The sequence below is a fragment of the Nothobranchius furzeri genome, chromosome 19, assembly GCF_043380555.1.
Source record: "Nothobranchius furzeri strain GRZ-AD chromosome 19, NfurGRZ-RIMD1, whole genome shotgun sequence".
NCBI lineage: Eukaryota > Metazoa > Chordata > Actinopteri > Cyprinodontiformes > Nothobranchiidae > Nothobranchius > Nothobranchius furzeri.
This window is the reverse complement of record NC_091759.1, coordinates 4,425,456-4,444,674: the sequence shown is the minus strand read 5'-3', so window position 1 is coordinate 4,444,674 and position 19,219 is coordinate 4,425,456. Positions and strand designations below refer to the sequence as shown.

The 19,219-nt window shown below is 41.3% G+C and overlaps 1 protein-coding gene and 1 long non-coding RNA gene across 8 annotated transcripts in view; one reads left to right on the top strand and one right to left on the bottom strand.

The window, feature by feature from the left end:
- On the bottom strand, positions 1–14,081 carry LOC139064265 (uncharacterized). Its single transcript, XR_011517334.1, has 2 exons — positions 6,202–14,081; positions 1–4,458 (listed from the first exon to the last, which is right to left on the bottom strand). It is a non-coding gene; the product is annotated as an uncharacterized lncRNA (long non-coding RNA).
- LOC107394632 (myocyte-specific enhancer factor 2D homolog) overlaps positions 5,401–19,219 on the top strand; it is a 37,231-nt gene continuing 23,412 nt past the window's right edge. For all 7 annotated transcript variants that reach the window (XM_054745147.2, XM_054745145.2, XM_054745144.2 and 4 more), the window contains exon 1: positions 5,401–5,792. The gene's annotated coding sequence lies outside the window, so the exon portion shown is untranslated. The remainder of the gene's footprint in view (positions 5,793–19,219) is intronic.

Genomic DNA, 19,219 nt, shown 5'->3' with positions numbered 1-19,219 from the left:
TAAGGATCAAGAAGAATACATTTATTTATAAATTGCACTTTTCACAGACAGAAATCACAAAGTGCTTCACAGACAAAAAACAACAATAAAAAAGATATAATGAATCACAAAATTTCAGAAAACATTGAAGGTGACCAGAGGGGAAGGGTATGGAATGAACAGAAACAGTGAAACAATAAAACAAATGATCAAAGAAACAGGGAATACTAAAACTAATAAACTGAAAGTAGAAGGGACCATGGGGGAGAGGTAGAAAGGAAGGGAAACAATGAGGGGAAGGGAAGGGGATGAGGAAAAAGCACATATTCAGACATTCACAACATAACCACGTGCAGTAGGCGGGAGGAGCAGGGATCCCCCATACAATCGAGAGAGATTCGCAGTTGTCCGGCGCACCCTTTAACCTCCGCTGCACCGGGGTGGGAGAGAGAGTCAGGAGGAAGGAGAGCATTGAAATTGCGGTATGGTATGTAATTTGTGTGTTTGTGCATGCGTGTTGCGAAGAATTTTTGACTTTAAGAATTTATTTCCATCAAGACACCCCCATAATTTTTTTTCCCTCCAAGACGTGCTTTTATTTTGGTGAACCTCCTCTGACCCTACAGCTCTTAACCTAGAATGAATGTTGAAAAACTCAGGAAATACAAAGAAGATTAAGTTAAATCATGTTTTAAAGCATTCATAGAATTTAAAACCACATTTACCCTACCATGCTGTACGGGTTATGTACTGTAGCATACCAGAGGTCTGTGTCGTTTCCACCCTGCTTTCTGATGCTAATTAGTAACGTAGTAATGATCGCAAAGAAACAGTTCGCTCTAAGAAAACCTGGTTTAACACGTCATAAGCTTAAACACACCACCTTCAATTTGCATGGCCCAACCCATTCCAACGTCAGCACATATGAACATTGGTTGCAGTAATGCTAACCGTAGAACAAGGCTATCCCAAGCTACTGCTAACACTAGCCTGAGCAACTGCTAACCTCCTTGTTGGACGAGAGGAAAACAACAAAGAAGAATGTTGATGCCCTCAGCATGTTTCCGGGAAAATCCGGACATTAAATGAACCCCAAATAGATTGTGTCGTCTTCCTTGTTCCTTCATAACCATTTGCACCACAACATGTTTAGCCATTTCTCATGGCTCCTCAGTCATTGTGAGCACCAACAACTTTGCATGCTAGGTTCCTGACAGGTACTAGATGCCGAGATCACATTACTCCAGTGCTGGATGATCATCACTGGCTCCCGGTGCAATATCGATTTAAGATCTTAACTCTTGTTTATAAGGCCCTCCGGGGCAGTGCCCCCTCTTACATTACTGCACTTTTGCACAAGTATGTTCCATCTCGGTCTCTTCGCTCAGCCGAGCAGGGACGTCTGGTGGTCCCCCGGTCGAAATATCGATCGAGGGGTTATTGTGCATTTTCTGTTTTGGCTCCAACTCTGTGGAATGAATTGCCATTGAGCATTAGGCAGTCGGCGTCCCTTCAAGTATTTAAGTCTCGTCTGAAGACTCATTTCTATTTGATTGCTTTTCAGCACTAGGGTTCATTGAATTGCCCTGACATTATGGTTTTTAATAGTTCTTCTTTTTGATCAGGATGCTTGATCTTATTTTGTCCACCATTTGTTTTTAAATGATTAGTCTCATCCCGTTACTTCTCTGTATTTGTAACATTGCTTGCTTGTTATTTTATGATTTTATGTTTTTATCTTGCTCTTATGCCCAGGTACTGAGAATGTTTTTATGATGCTGTTCAGCACCTTGGGCTTCTGATAACGTTGCGGAAGGTGCTCTACAAATAAAATTGTTGATTGATTGATGTGCTATACAGTGGCTCAACATTTTGTTATACTGACTTACTTATTTTCTTGTTTTATATTCTAACGGAACAGTGTAAAAATATTGGGGTCTGTCATCAATGATTCAATATTTGGCTAAAAAAAGCCTAATTTATTTGCTTTCATAGCAAATTAAAGCTATCGAGGTCAGGAGATGTGGACCTAATACCATGAACAGAGATGAAGGAGTGTACAGTGTACACTAGATCACTTATGGGACATGGTTATCACAAAGACGGTGTGGGCAGTAGAGGGCGACACAGCTGATAACGCAAAGAAGTGACATCACCACCACTCTGAGGAAGGCGCCAGTGAGAGCAGAAATTGTCAATGAAAAAAAAAAGCTAAAACAACAATTTTGCTAGTCTGTGTACTATTAAAAACACAAAAAAATAACAGCTCGTTAATGTTCTATATACTTTAATGTGTCTTGGAATATTCCAAGTAAAACAAAAGGGGTTGTGATCCCTACAAAAAGAACTAGAGCAACAGAAGACTTGTAAAATGACAGCAGAAAGAGAAATATAACTAAAATAGAACACGTTGCAAATAAATAAAGGAGATTCGAGATCAAGATCCGCCAGAAAATGTCCCAAAGGTGACATAAAAGGGAAATGAATTAATAAATGTTGAAATAATAGCCACCATGAGTCACTAAAGGAGCAGTTTACTCACAACAAATGAACCCAGGATACACACAGCTACAAAATAATGTAAAATATTCAGACCAAAGTATGAAGTTCAATTAACATGATTTAAATTAAACACATAAATGAGTTGAATGACTCTAAAATGTTAAGGAAAAGTGCAAAAATATTTGTAAAACAAATGTTTTGTTGCTGTCTTGTGTCTGTTTTAGTTTGGCTTTAGTATTCATCCTCGGTAAAGGACAAGACCTTTAACAGATTTTTATCCAGAGGACCTGATGTTTTATCATCCAGTCAGAGCAGTTAGAACTATTCAAGCCTCGATGACCAATCCGACAAAACAAGCCTCTGTTTGCAAATTACGTCCTTCATTTTAATTTGGAAAGCACAAAACATCCTGAACTACAACAGACCATCTTTTTGAGAGGCCTCAGTCAATATACCTGTTCTAACTCAGGGTACTTTGGCCTTTGTCATTCTGTTGGAGGAGATAATAACATTCCTCATTAGTAAATTAAACCATTGCAAAGGGAAACATACTGATAGACGTTAATGAATCTCTCAGATCGGTGGCAAATATGCTCAGTTGATGAAATAGTTTCTGGAGTGTTAACTCCTCGAGAGCCTAAAACAACAAAGACACCAGAAACTTCATCTGATTCTGGAATAACGCAAAATTATAACGTTTCAGAACACGATGTTACCGAAGCTCTAACTTTTGATTTTGAAGCTGTTCAAAACAGGTCAATTTAATAACTAAAAGCAGTTTCTACATCAATAGCAGAGGAGTCTTCAGAAAACGTAGAAAACCTGCATCACATAGAAACAGAGGGACGCATTGCTCTGCTAAATTTCTGCAGCAGCTCAGGTGCGGAGTCCTGCACACAGAATGACATTTCTAATCAGATACCCTTTGCATGGGGATACTGCCAAGCAATTGCCAAGCAGAGCAACAGGGGTGTATCACTTTTCTGAAGGAGGTTCAGCCACCATTGCAGACACATCTCTGGTCCATGATAGTTTATTTACTATTGTGTATTTGTATTTATATTGTTTTTATGTATTTCAGGGACTTTTTAACATATTGTTATATTAGTGCCACCTACTGGTGAACCTGAGTATTACACTTTGAGGTGCACATGCTTTGGTCAGATGATCAATAAGACACCGGCTATTGGAGACTGAAAACTCAAGCTGGAAAGCAAACTAAGGACAAAATTAAATGTGGATAGGGACATAAAATGGCCAATATGGACTGCAGTTGCTCTTGAATGCCTGGTAGAAAGGCATGTAAGTTTGTGTATTTAAGCAATATTATGGCCATTTTGAACTGTACATTTGATTAATTATGATGAATTATGAAGAGACATCTTTTTGCATATAACCCTACCAAGAATTTTTTTCACCAGCCACCATTGTTACCAATTCAAGCACAAACTGAGGAAATGTACCTCCCAAAACCTAGTTTTTGTGACAAATTTAGATAATTTGACTGAAAAATTACAATATGACCAGGATTTCAACTTTAAATTTAACACACTTACTGAATTAAATGGCTGCATTTTGCTAAGAGCATTTCCCACTAAACCATGCAAATGTGATGTTGAATTATTTAACAGTATTTAACCCAAATGTCTGATCGTTTGTGTGTGTGTGTGTGTGTGTGTGTGTGTGTGTGTGTGCGTGCGTGTGTGCGCGCGTGCGCGTGCGCGCGTGTGTGCGTGTGATCACATTTCGTGGTTTTGGACACCACATAATGAATTTCTACCAGTTTGATTGAGATTTGCTCCAATCGTAGTTCCATAGCAGGAGATCACCAACTGAAAGTTTTTTTTCTCATCATGTCCAATAAGTGCTCCATTTGCTCATTTTGTGCATCTGTTTTGCAGTTTCCATTTCCAGGACTTGCGGTGCATTCTCTGTTTTTATATGCAAATAACTGATGAAGGGAGTGTCTGCTCTCACCTGTGGCAGAAGGTAAAGATGTGAATCAAGCTTGTGCACAATTTCACAAAGAAGTTAGTGCATATGAAAAAACAAGTACAACATTTTGCCTTTGTACATGTATTAAATTAGATGCATTTTACTCATTTTCAGACCAGTATTTGTGCAGGATATTGCACAGAAAGCGTAAAGGAAGTTGAAAAAAGAAGAAGCGTGTGGAACCTACAAATAAAAACACTACCAGACGAACAGTGGAGAAAACATTGAAAGACCTAAGGCACTAATTGTGAATTAGCTGATCAAAAGTTTTCAGCTTACAGCTTTTTGGGTATCACCTTGTTGCTTGTTGGTGCCAAAAGGTGTGGTACCTTTGGTATTTTTTTTTTACATATTCACCTACAGTAATTTGAAATGTGTCAAAGGTCCAGTTTAGCCATCTACTCTGGTACACCCCTTGAGTTTATGGGGTCTTTTTATAGGCAGTTCTGCTCCTTTGAAGTGAAAAATTAAGAGATGAGGGATTTTCTTAACACCTGTCCAGTAATGTACATTATGACCTTTTTCATAGTCAAATATGGTACACCTGGCTCTAATTCTCCATCGTACAACTTTCTCTTTAAAAATCTAGTCTGATAAATTTATATTATTCTTATTATTTTACAAAATGTGTCCTTGAAGATATGCAAATGTGCAGTGCTTTAGGCTAGATAAATATATAAAAATTGAACATTCTTCATATTTTCGCAGGACTACTGTGATTTAGGGGATCTAGGTCATTAGGGACATAAACACCTCCTAATTCTCAACAATTCTCGTTTTAACAGCCTTATAATGCCTTCGTAAATGTTTGTTTAAGGGCTTCCATGACTGTGGAGAAAACACAGGAGCAAAACAAATGGCCTAGCGGGTTGTCTTACGGAAAGCAGACAGAGAACAGCGGGGCTACAGTGACATTTTCCCCACATGCAAAATCATGCAAAAGGTAAATACTCGGGCGGAGGGATACAATCACTATTGCAGAACATGGCCGTCACCTCCGTCATGTCCTCTCACAAACCCGCCCATTTGTGCTTATCTGCTCTGTGATTGGACAACTTGTTCGCACGGCAGCCTCTGATTGGTTTAGTCATGCGTCAATCACAAAAAAACTGACGTCGTTCGTACATTGGGTACGCCGTGTCGCCTAGGTGGATTGTACACTTACATCAACATTAAAGTGGAATAAAATGTCGCGGATTTACGTAAACAGAGACGCCGCTTCATCGCTTTTATTCACCGATTCTTAATCATCACGGGTCAGCTTTGAAGTTGGCGGCGGGAGGCCTAATTTCGTATTAAATCAGCAATATTTCATGGTAAGTGGAATGATACATTTCCTTCCTGCGTCTTTTCTCCCCCTCTTCATGGGTAGAATAATGCCGTTTTGTTATTAATTTATAACAGCGTAATAAGTGCCACTGTTCTTTTTAATAACGCATAACCACACAACCAGAGTGTGAAGGTTAAATGTCCGTAATTTGATCAAAAGTAGTGCGTACTTCAGTCCGTCTTGCCGAGTTACACGGAGAGTCAGGAAGGTAATGGCTGTCGGTCGGTCTGGTAACTAGAGAAATATGAAACGGCCTGTACACAGTACCGCTAGCTCGACCGCTGCTTTGTAAATCAACTGGCAGTGGTGTCCTAAAGAGTGTTTATTTTATTTTTTTATCCAAGACAAAATCTCACACCAGCCTCAGTTTTAAACACGACAGATGAAACCATTACCTCTCTTCCGTCAGTTGGCCTGCTTCAATCTCCAATCTGTCATCCCGCCTGTAAGATGCAAGCTAACAGCCCTCCTCCCTGCTCGTTTTAAGGAAATCGCAGTTTAACTTCTCGTGGACTGCATATACCAGATCTAACATGTACCATAAGCTTATTGTCAATAAGGAGAAAAAGGTTCACAGCGAAGAAAAGAGCTATTGTTGCTGATCCTGATATGATGATTGAAGATCTGTTGGACTGGGTTAGATCTTGTTCTAAATTAGGCACATCAGTTTAGGCAGATTTTTGTTTTACTGTAGTTTCTGTACAGAAAAACACCTTGAGGGACTGCCTAGCAGAGACCAGTTTGATAAATTCAGTGACCTGTGTGTGCAGGCATGGTTTCCTCTGCTTTCCCAGGGTAGATACTGAAGCTGCTGTGCTAGAAGTAGGCCAGTTTCCACTGCTGTTAGGCGTCCCTGCAGATGGATTCATATCAGCATCTGTAGATTTGAAACCCCTGTGTTCAAGAGCACTGATTTTATTGCCAATCTGTGAAACGAATGTGTCTTTATTGTTTGAACTGTAATACTCACAATTTCTGTAAAAAAAATAAGCCACACACTCAACAGAACAGGTAATAAATATTCCCTTGCTTTGTAGTTTTATCCTGTGATGCTCAGCACGATGGATAGAGTTTAGTAGTTTATCTACAGAAATGGATTTCTGTTGGGGCAACATTAAAGTCTTGACTTTCCATGATTCTTTAGGTTTTTGGTCATCGTAGTTTTATAGCCGGTAAGGGTATCAAATTAGATGTTTGGCACAGATTTGTAACAGATCAGAACAAACAGGAAGATAAACAAGTATGTTTGTGTTTATAAAGGTTTGGATTGGTAAATTGTCACGTTTCAGTGCTGTCCGAAACTCCATTTTAACCTGCTGAAATCATTTCTTCATTCTAATCTGTTTCCATCCAATATTTTTCAGTAAGACAGAAACAATTGGTCAGGTCCAATCTAATAGATTGATAGGCTTTACAATGGTTACCATTTGTGGAGGGCAGATCTAAGGTACAGCTATTCTAGGGTAAGGCAGATGAGCCTTGAAAAAGCCGTTCTAGCTAGCTACATAAAAAAAAAATACAATTCAAAGGTTGAACTCCATTTCATCTGGCCCCACCCTTAAACCACACCACCATCATACAGAAGAATGCCACACATTGAAGCCTGTCAAACAACCATAAAAACGTAACGCTATCTCACATTTTTGACTCATTCTTGGCACCTTTCCTGCCATTATTCCTAACGTAATGCTCCGTAACAGCCGCCAGGTTTCTGACAGACACTTCATAGTCTAGTGCCGGTCAAGAGTTCTTCGGATTCTGTCTCCACTAAATGTTTTCAAGAGAGAGAAGCCACTGAGACCCAGATCAGTGGTCCAGCAAGGAGGACTGGACTTCTTACTAGGAGTATAACAACACATCAATCTACATTGATTATATGGTTATTGAGCCAAAATGCAAAAATTGATAGAACAACCTTTCATCAAATACACTTTAATTTTAAAACTTACTTCATTTTGATGTTCTGCTGACATCCTGTCTTCCACTTGTTCCTGCACATCACCAGACGAGTTAAATGAAGAAGCAGTGGGACAAGTGGACAGTCGTCTCTCCTGAGAAATTATTGTTTAAATTACTTTTAATAGCTTATAGTTTCATATCAATTTGTGGCTCCTAAATTAAATCAAATTGAAATAATATTGTGACTGAATTTGAGATATTAGCAAGCATCCACTATAATATCATATCATGATTAAACTAGTGATTTACACCCTATCTTATTACACTGGAAATCTCTGTTATTTTCACTTGAGCTACATAACTGTATAACGATTCAGTATGCTAGCTAATAGAGCTAGCCTAGCTCCGGCTCCCTTTCTGTTCAGCTGCTCTAAGTCAAGAAGGCGCAGTTTCATGGACAGACCAGGATCCAGTCATTTAGAGCATGGCATTCACAATGACTGTACGTTTCAAAGGAGATTACAGTCATTACTTTTTTTGACAAAACATTCAATTGATTGGTTGCCATCAGTATGCGAAGAGCATTTTAAAGCAATATGGGAAAATACTCCCATCATCCACCCCACCTATCATGAACAATCAGTCCATTTGATATTCATGACAACACTTTAAAAAATGTTCTAACCTTTTGCTTTCCAATGTACTTCTTTATTTTCTGTCATGCATGAAAACAGACATTTTTCTGACCCTTCGTGAGTATGATGCAAAGCCCTTTGTACGTTTGGTGAAAGTCAACGCTGGAATGCAGACAGTCAGACATTATGGCCGTCATGAAACCTTGTCTGAGAGTGTAAATGGTTAATTCTCACTGAAATTCATGTTTGAGGCATAGATCATTTGAACCAAGGGCCAGCGCATAATCTACTAAAGGTCACTGCTACTAATTAGACTATTCCATAAACAGACAGATGCCTACTCCGAGCTTCATTGCCTCTTCCCCATCAGAAGAAACATTAGTGACAACCCAACCCAAGTGATTCAAACACATTTGTGGCTCATCGTTTTTCGGGGAAAAGATTCTCTTAGGAGGAAAATGGCCTAACAGGTTCCACCAAAATGTTTTAGTTTGGCACAATGCAAGGCTCCAAGTTAGCAGAGCAGCGACCTCGTTATGTTGGTGTCCAATCAGCCCCCAGGCCAGTTCGTAATTGAGTCGTCAGTGCCTTAGGGGGGAAAAGGAGGGATGAACGTGTCAATTACAGTAATGAGGAGGCAGCCATGCAGAGGGAGGCCAGGCACAGGCCTTGTAGTGTCGCCCCGTTCCAGTCAATTGACGACTAATCAAAGATAATATTGTTGCCTGACAGTGGCAAAGTTCATCACTAAGGATAAGCGTTGAAAAATGATTTCTTTGCCTCTAGCAGTGAGATCTTGCTACATGTCATGTTTTGGAAATAGTTTAGCTTTGCTACAGTGTTATGGTTCAGAGCCTTTCTGTCAGCACACGTATGAAAAGCTCCAGTTAGCACGACTCAAACCATGACTGTATCTGTAGTGGAGCATTACAAGGTTAAGGATGATTTGATTAGCTGCAGTTCTGCATGAATTTCACTGAATGTGGTCCATTATTGTCCAGTAGGCTGAGTCCTAACTGCTAAGTGTTGTATGGAGCATCAATGTGGACAAATCTGAAGTAAATGGTAAAACCACACCTTAATACGCTGAAAATGAAAGGAACAACTAGCCTGTAAGGTTTCTGTGGATGGTTGATTCCCATAATTTAACTAAAATATACATGTATTTTTACACATTAAATCAGAATTATGAAAAATTCGACAGACTGTTGGACTGTCTAATCCCATCCGATCAAGTTCCAATAGCCTGCAGGGTTACCCGTGTGAAAAATAGCTGAAATTTATAATAACACAATCAAGGCAACCACACAGTGTCTGAGTCATCTGGAGTCTATAGGGAAGACTAAGTAAAAACCTGCCTGCTGCCATTGAATTCAAGTATGTATAAATACTTTTTATTCTGGAAATGCTGAAACTTTATAATTTGATAAGAAAACAACAAGCTGGTTAGCAAAGATGCAGAACTCTGGATTGTAGTGATACAAAGGCAAACTTGATCAAACAAAAATGAACAGTGAAACAAACTGTGCTTTATTCTGTGTGTGGGCATCCAAGCCACCATTTAAACTGAACCCAACGTGCTGGGCTTTCTTCTGATTAGTTCTCAAGCTGGACATGTGTTAAAACGTGGGCTGCCGGGGACACATGTGTGCCGCAGTTGAGCTTTAATTTTTTTTTCCATCTGGCCTAACAAGAATCCCACAGGACAGCAGGGACATGGGGGGTTAAGACTGGAGGGAAAACCCAAACACAAATGGGCTGCTGAGCCCATCTGGGTGAATGGATTTTAGGTGACTGATATCGAAGAAAAAAATCTGTATTTATATTGTAAGCAGCTGAACTTCCAAAGCAGTAAAAGTCAGTTTGTTTCAATGGTGAATTGCAGCCTTTGTTAATGTTTACCCAAGAATTTTATGCTCCAATTTGCTGGTTTTATGACCTAATGGGGCAATAAATGCATTTTTGATTTATGGACTTAGATAACACTGATACAGATGATTAAGCAGTAAATGCTTTAAGGCTAAATAGTGGTTAGCATTCCCATATCAAGCTAACGTGGTAGGTGCATTTAACTGTTGTTTAAAGATCAGCCTCACTGAAAACAACATTTTAAAATTATTATTAGGCCCGAGCAGTGAAAGCGCTGCAAAGGCCTATTGTATCTGCTCAGTTTATTTTTCTTCCGCCAAGTAAATTGGCTTTTTGGAGGCCTTAACATACCCGAAAACGCAGGAATTTTTGCACACTTGTCAAGCGTGGTGTAAAAATTTGTATTTTAAAGGTCCCAAAAAAATCGCGATTAAACTAGCTCCACAGCGCCCCCTATAATGTGAAAAATACCTCCCTCCATAAACCTTAGTTTGTCGTACAGTTATGAAATTTTGTACACTTGTAGTACTCAACAGTACGCACAGAAAAGCCTCTTGCAACCATGGTCAACATCAAACAGAAAGTTGGCTATTTTGAGTTGAAATGGCGATTTTTTTTTTTACCCGTTTTGGCCGCTTTTAGGGTCTGCTTTTGATTGATTTACTCCATCATTTTTCGCACGATCGTCTCGACATTTGTGTGAAATTGATCAGAAGGGATGGCCAATCAAATAGAAAAAATAAAACTGACTTTTCGTACATGCTGAGGGGGCTTGGCCAGGCCTCGAAGTTCAACTACTCGCCAAAAAATATATAAATGGCTATAACTTCGTAATCAAATAGAGTAGAGTTATCAAAACTTCTGTGTTCATTCGGCATCCGGCCCCGAATAAAAATTAATGGTTGGATGATGACATCACACAAGCCCCGCCTCCTCAGGACCAAAAAGGCCACGTTTTACTGTGATAGGTCCCAAATTGCCCCATTTTACTTAATCACCACAAATTTGTAGCTGGTAACTCAAGACAAGTGGGGGTTGCTTGGCGTCACTTTATGGGACTTTGCAAAAGAGGGCGGGGCTGTGGTGGCCCAGCATAATCAGGCGTACCGCCGTAGCCATACGTTTGACTCCCATTTCGTCATTTCTAAAGCTACCGCCACAAAACGGTGAGCGATCCTAGTCCGGCTCCCCAAAAAATCTGATGTGAAAATCCGGTGGGCATGTCCTATTTTTTTAAATTGCGCCCCCTAGGACCATAAAAACTGTCAGCCCCAAGCCATGCTTTGACTGAGGATTACAAAATTTGGTACACTAATGTAGTGTCTCAGGACCTACAAAAAAGTCTCTTGGAGCAAAGCACAAAGTCGTACAGGATGTCGGCCATTTTGGTCTAAGAACTCGATTTAGTAGTTTTCGCACACGTCGTTTGGAGAATGATGCCCCATTGCCCTTTCCACCGATCGCCTTCAAACTTCTGCTATATACTCTTAAGCTATAGGGGAAAAAATTCAACTGTCTGATTTTTCAAAAATTGAAAGGTGTGGGCGTGGCTAAGCCTCAAACTTTGACCTGTCGCCACGCCACTCTTTCACAGCTCCCTATTGGACTCCTTTCACCCAATCACCAGCAATCTCTGGCAAATAGCAGTAGACAAGTTGAGGTCACTTGGTCTCCAGCACTGGCAGGTTTCAAAAAAAGGCGGGGCTTTGGGAGCATGGCGAAATTCGCCATCACGCCATGGAAATACGTTTGCCCCTCATTTCCTCAGTTATCGTGATATCGCTACGAAATCTCTGATGAGTGATCCTAGTCTGACCATCAATAGAAATAGACATGATAGGTTTGTGGGCGTGGCCTTTTTTCTGAAATAGCGCCCCCTAGGGCCATTAAAACGGTCAGCCCCAAGCCGTGCTTTATCTGGGAACTGCGAAATTTGGTACACTAATGTAGTGCCTTGGGACCTACTAAAAAGTCTCTTTGAGCCAAAGTCAATGTCGCACAGGAAGTCAGCCATTTTGGTCCAAGTACTCGATTTAGTGGTTTTCGCACACTTTGTTTGGAGAGTTATGCCCCATCGCCCTTTTCACCAATCGCCTTTAAACTTCTGCTATATACTCTTAAGACATAGGGGAAAAAATTCAACCATCAGATTTTTCTAAAGTTGAAAAGTGTGGGTGTGGCTAAGCCTCAAACTTTGACCTTTCACCATTACATTACTTGACGTAATAACTCACATACGCATGATCAAATCTATATCAAACATTGTCTGTGTGATCACTGACCACATCTCAAGACATTGACAATGTGGACAGCTGACATCACCTAAGCCCCGCCCCCTTACAACAGGAAGTCTATTGTTTTATGGTGAAATGCCCATATTTGTCCCCTCTAATTTAGTCACCATGACACTAAGGCCATCCGCTGTCTTCATGATGCTGTAATGACCATTCAGTTCTGATAGCTTTCCAGATTGGGAGGGGCTTTGATGCCATGGCGAATTCTGGCATGACGCTGTGACCTTACGTTTGACTGTAACTTCCACAAACAGCCTCCGATCTACACGAGACTGAACATGGCAATCAACAATCCTGCCCTTTAGCCAATGAGGCACAAACGGTTGGTGAACGTTGTATAATATCACCACAGCGCCCCCTACATACCTTTAAAACTGCAATAACTCCTACAGACGAGGTCGCAACTGCACCAAACTTGCTATATGTCATCACACAAAGGCACCCAACACAATCCTGTGGTCATTGGTTGATTTTACTTTAGCTCAGCTCCCTGACAGACATTAGGCCCTGAATAACACATGCAAAATGCTATTCACACCAAACTACATGCAAATGATTGTTGTGAACCTACAAACAGCTCCATGGGATATTTTCCTACATTTGGGACAGCGCCCCCTAGATACAATAAATCCTTTGTAACTTTTACATAAAAGCTCCAAACTAAATCAAACATGGTGGGAGCCATCATGCAACTGCAATCAGCACATGTATGTGCTCACTCGTTCAAATGACTAACTCCGCCCACTTAAAGGTTTTTGTCTCTAGATGACCCATGCAACGTTTGATTGATGCCAAGTTAATAGAAAACCATCTTTGATGACAAAAGATGACCTCTATGGGATTTAGTTGTAAATGGTCACAGCGCCCCCTAGATAGGTTCAAACTTTATTAACTCTAAAGACAAGGTCAGAATGGCATTATACGTGGCTTGTGTCATCACATGACTGCACCAAACACATTGATGTGGTTGTTGGTTCAAACCCCTTTAGCTCCACCCCCTTTCGGCTCTCTTGCTCTAGTTAACACACACAATGTCTGATTTATGCCAAAATAACAGAAAACCACCTTTGTCAACCAAAGCTGACCTCAGTGGGATTTTTCTGTAATTGGTCACAGCGCCCCCTAGATAACTTTAACCTTCAATAACTTCAAAAAACGTGGTCATAATATCATTAAACTTGGTCTGTGTCATCACACCACCAGTGTGGTAACGATAGAGTATGCCCTAGTGGTGAGATGTGTAATTTATTGGTGGGCTCAGAGGAGATGCTGAGTCAGGGTGAGGTGCGGATGAGGAGACCGTTCGCGGTTTCTGGTGTTGGGGTGGTCGACGTTTATGTTCCGCGGACGTCACCGGGTGCACCGGGCTGCCGGCCAGGCCGGAGCGGCGAGGAGCTGCGAGGGCCAAACGACGTTGCTTACAGCTTTAATTTCACATTATAATCAGTCACTCTGAGTTTGTCTTGCATGCTAAACAAGAAAATAGTCTTCTACACCTATTTTCTGCATTAGCTTTTGATAGAATATAGATGGTAAAACTCTTGTCACGGTCAGACCTAGTGTAGCCAGATCCAACAACAGCCAAACACAGAGAAAGTTTTAAAGAGTTTATTTAAGGACTTGTTAAAGCGATCGGGACCAGCTGGAGTCAGTTCCGGGTGGCGTGGCCTGGGAGACAGAAAACAGTCAGCGAGGGTGATGATTCAGATGTCTTAATCTGAAGAGTGACTGACCTTCTTAAAACAGCAGCGTTGCTCAGTGATGAGGGATGCCGATGAAGGGGAATACTCAGATTCACACTGGATCTGAGGCAATAGACGGGTTCCGTGGTTAGACAGACTGAGGTCGGGCAACAGGCAGGCAGACAGGCTCCGTGGTCAGGCAGGCAGAGGTCAGTAATAAACAGGCAGGCAGACAGGTTCAAACGCCTGAAGGACTGTGACAGGGCAGCAGACAATCTCGCACTGAGCAGCAGGAGCCAGGTGCGTAAACAGGGAGAAGCACAGGTGGAATTAATCAGCTAGATTACTGCTGCTGCAGGGAGACAGGAAAACACAGACATGATCATGACAACTCTAGGATTTACGTCATCTTGTCACTTAACGTTCATGGACTCACCCATCTTGATTCGCGACAGGGACATCTGTTGTTGGTTTAGCTTCCAGAGAACAGCAGAGAACGTCTCAACTAGTAGAAGCTAACTGTAAGCATTAGCTACTTCACCACACAGCAGAACTTATCCAGGCTTGTGTTATTTGTGGAGATAAAACATCAATGTTGCAGAGCAAACAGAGTCAGTGGTAGAGTCGCGATGCTGTTTCCTGCTGTCTGAGGCTCAGATCTGATCTGACTCACTTCTATTTCCTGAAACAGTTTCACCCAATCTTTTTTTCCCCCAGAGCACAACTTACAAGGCATTCATTCCTACTAGGGAACACTGCAAATATATTAAAATATGAGCAAAGTTGATCTTTAAACTTTGTGTCCAAATGGCCAAATAAATAATACATTTTCCTGCTAATTGTTGGAAAAAAAGGTGTATCTGGATACGTTTCATTCATAGACAAACTAACATTTTCTAGAGCCTTTGCATTTTCCATTGCAGATTGTGTTTCATGAAAAGAAAATTCAAATGTATTTGATTAATAAAATTGTCAATGCTACAAATGTAAAACTTTTTTTTGAAGAAAATCATCAGTAAGCCAAATAAGAGGCCTGAAAGCTGTAACTGAAAACTGGGTTGTCGGTGTGACCTGCATGCAAAACACAGCAGGAGATTAGCTACGGTGGCTAACGATCTTGTTGTTGTAGGTGCAGTCATCTCATTTACGTAAACCGAAAAAGGTTGCAGTAGTCGTGTGTTGAGTTGGAGGTGCTACTTTGGTTTCAGTGGTTGGTTTAGTTTCTGTATTAGTTGTTTTGGTTGCAGGTGCTGCTGCTGGTATCCTCAGATTGTTTATCTTCGTGAGCTAGGCACTGTTGTTTTCAGTGGTCAATTGCAGCTAAAGTGGTAAATGTGTTTCTTGCTTGTAGATTTATGTACGTTTATCCTCATTTAACAACATCCTCTCTTCACTGATAACACCAGAATCATTTTCACAAGTAATCCATTTTTTAAATGAATAATTTTACTTTTTCATTCAGACATTGCTTAAGAGGAACTTAGCATTGGGTGGTGTCATTCATATTTTTAAATATCAGTTTGCTTCCATTCATCTAAAAATATATGATTAATACATCAAATCAAGCAGCTGTGGGTAAAAAAAGATTCTTGTTTTTAGGATGCAAAATGTTCTATATTGTAATCTAACTGCTGAAATGTCTCCTCAGCCTTGATTAGATGCTAGAGGAGTGGTGTTCACCATCTATAACATAGGGCTGTCGCGGTAACCGCAAAAATGAAATATCGCAATATGAAGAAACCCACCGCGCTGCATCATGGGCCACCGCGATTACTGAACTTGGTTCAACTCAATGATGCATGTTGAGAAGGATGGCTGCACTGGTATCAAAACGAAACGTTACTTCGCTCCTTTGGGAGCACTTTGGTTTTCAGTACGTCAGCTGCTGCGCAGCCAGAGTCCTTGGCCGAGACAGAGCTGCCACCAGCGGCAAAATAAATAAATAAATAAATGCTCGGAGACCTGCTGAAGTCCCGGACAAGCACTGCTTCTGCAACTGTCCCGAAGAGAGTTTGAGCCGAGCTGGAGCTCACTCGCTACCTGCAGGAGGAATGCATCCACCCTAAAGAACACCCCCCCCCCCCCCCCCCCCCCCGACATGGTGGAGCAACAACCGGGAGAGATTCCCTTTGCTTGCCAGAGTCGCACGCAAGTACGTGTGCGTTAGTGCAACGAGCGCACCATCCGAGAGGGTTTTCAGTGTTGCTGGAAATGTTGCCACCCCTCTCAGATCCTCTCTCAAACCGTATATGGTTAACATGCTGGTTTTGCTTGTAGGTAACAAGGACGTGACCGAGCTATAAAGCACCGTCATTCGTGTGTGTGAAAGTGAAATGATAGTGCGCCCGCCCCCCGGCGCGCTCGCGCCCGGTACATGTAATTTTTTATGCTTGATTTTAAACAACTAAACAAAATGGGGATTTGTTTCTTATTTGTTAGATGCTGCAGCTAAATTTGCATTTAAAAGTTTAACCTCCTGAATTTTGTTGTTTTTAAGTTCAGTCGGACTCCGACTGTCGGAGAAACAAACGTTACTGCGATCTGTGTTGTTACTGCCCTTTGATCTGCATTCAGTAAAGTGTTATAAAAGAAGGCATGGCAATTTTTAACCTTTTTTAAATGTGTAAACATTATGTTTAGATAGTACTGCAATAAAAAAAGGGCTGCAATAATATCGCATACCGCAATATTAAGCCACCCTGAATCACCGCAGGAGGAATTCCTCAACCGCTACAGCCCTACTATAACATGCAGGAAACATGCTGGAAGCAGACTTCAGCTCCACCATGTCAGCTCCACTCCACAGCTCCCTCCACCAGCATGTAGCGACCTGGCAACTCTGAAGTTGCAATTGCAGTATTCTGGCCACAAAGGGCATTGGGGTCTGAGGGACATTTCATTAACTATGTAAAGGGTCATTTTAGCACATACTGGCTCAAGAAAATGATTTAAAAATATGACAAAGTTGCGTAGTATACCTTTAACAGTAAAAGAACGGCTCCTCTCAGCTGTAGGTATAGGGCGGGGGTCGTTAACCCGCGGTTCTGGAGCCGCATGCGGCTCTTCCATCCATCTGATGCGGCTCTCTGTGCTTGTAAAATAATGAATGGATATTTAAATAAAATGCTTTATATTTTACTGCATTAATTTTACATCTGTATGCCAATTCTAAATGTAAAGATTGTCTGCGTAAACCTGAATAGTTCCAACCCGGTCTTACTGTGAGACAGGGTTGACGGTTCACGCTTGTGCGTAATCATAGGCGCTTTATGAGCTGAAGAGGATGTGAGATTCTGGGATTCTCCTCAGACAGGCTCCTGGATGTTTAGCCACATTGGAGACAGGAACAAGCACTATTCAGCCAAAGTTTCATAATCAGGGAACATTTTCTAAGTGACAAGTCTCGCTTCAGTCGGAGGAATCTTCCTGCATGCGCTCTGGTTCTGCGACGCGCTCCAAGCCCCTCTCCACATCTTCAACTCGCTGTGCACCGTACGTACGCGCTGACAGCGAGCTGCGCTGAGCAGTGTCCAGCTCAGATGTTCAGATGGGAATCTTTTCTTGAGCGATTTAGCTACATCTGCGATGTGCAAAACGAATAAAATGTCAGTTCGTCTGCATGCGTCGGGGTAATTCTTTCTATTCTTTCTCCGTCAAAATAAACGGTCAAATACGGGAACTATCCGGTCAACACAAGCCCTGCTTTTAACTGTTCTGTTTTCTTGTGAAAATTGTCACAAAGAGATATAATTGAACTTGACTAACACCAGAGCCAGGCGCACTGCGCCGTTGTTTCCGTCACTGTAAATGAGGGAAAAACAAATTGATCGGATCCTTTTCTGACCTTCCCCAACTACAAAGTTTAATTACAACAATCAAACGTGACAGAGCCTGGATTTGTATTCTGAACAGTCTAAACATGTTTTAAAAAGAAACGTATGACAAAAGTGGCACCTGCTCAGTAAAACCACCAACAGGGTGAAAAATATCAAAATATTGTAGGCAGAGACGGGCTACAACTTCTGGATCCATTTTATATAAATCGTTTTATTGATTATCTTCTTATGAAAGATAACTTTGACGTACGCGAGCGACCGGTACTGGCTGCTGTCACCTGTTGTGATTGGTTAAAGCAGCTCTCTGCTGTCTGAGGGTAGGCCCCACCCACAACGCCGCGGCTGCTGTGGCTCCCAGTGTTTTCTTTACTGTGGGAAACGGGTAATAATGGCTCTTTGATGGAAACAGGTTGCCGACCCCTGGTATAGGGAATGATTAAAGTAATCAAATCAGCCATCTTAAACACAGCACATCAGGCTTGCACCTGCCTGAGTTTAACTCAATGTTTACAATGAAACTGTGATTACCATATGATTGATTCATGATGTCTGACTGTGAAGGTAAATCACAGTTGTTGGTGTGTTCAGATCTGTCTCTGCAGGCGGGATAAGAGCAGTAGGAAACAGTATATAAAACAGTAAATACATGAGAAGTCTTCAGCATCATGTTGTTTTCATACTTGACACAAAAGAAAACCGCTGCGCCGCAGTCGCAGCTTTTTTAAGTGTTTTTTTTAATAGTTTTCTGCGTGATTAGTAAACTACTAATAACCAAGGTCTGAATCTATAATATTTTGCATACTAAATAACAGTTTATATCAGGAATTGTGTAGTACCCAGTCAGAGTTCGATCCTAACGCTGTAACACTTAAAACCTGGGAAAAACCCTGGAAGTGTAAAATTGTTGATGCAACAGCTCAGTCACGAGCGCTGCACAAAACTGCAGCCGTTGTCTGAAATCATAATTTTGATCAGAAAATGATAGATCAATCAGCCTTAGTGCCCAAGTGGCAAAAACTACACACAGACCAATTTCTCTCATGATCAGGCAGGCAGGAAATCTTCCAAACCTCTCGAGATCAAACGGAGTAAACAAACATGGCAGACAAGGAGTCAGTATTGGCAATAGTATAGTGCCTTTGTCACCTTGATTTTTGATTGACTACGCGTCACATTCGGCAGGTGGAACACCCCTTTG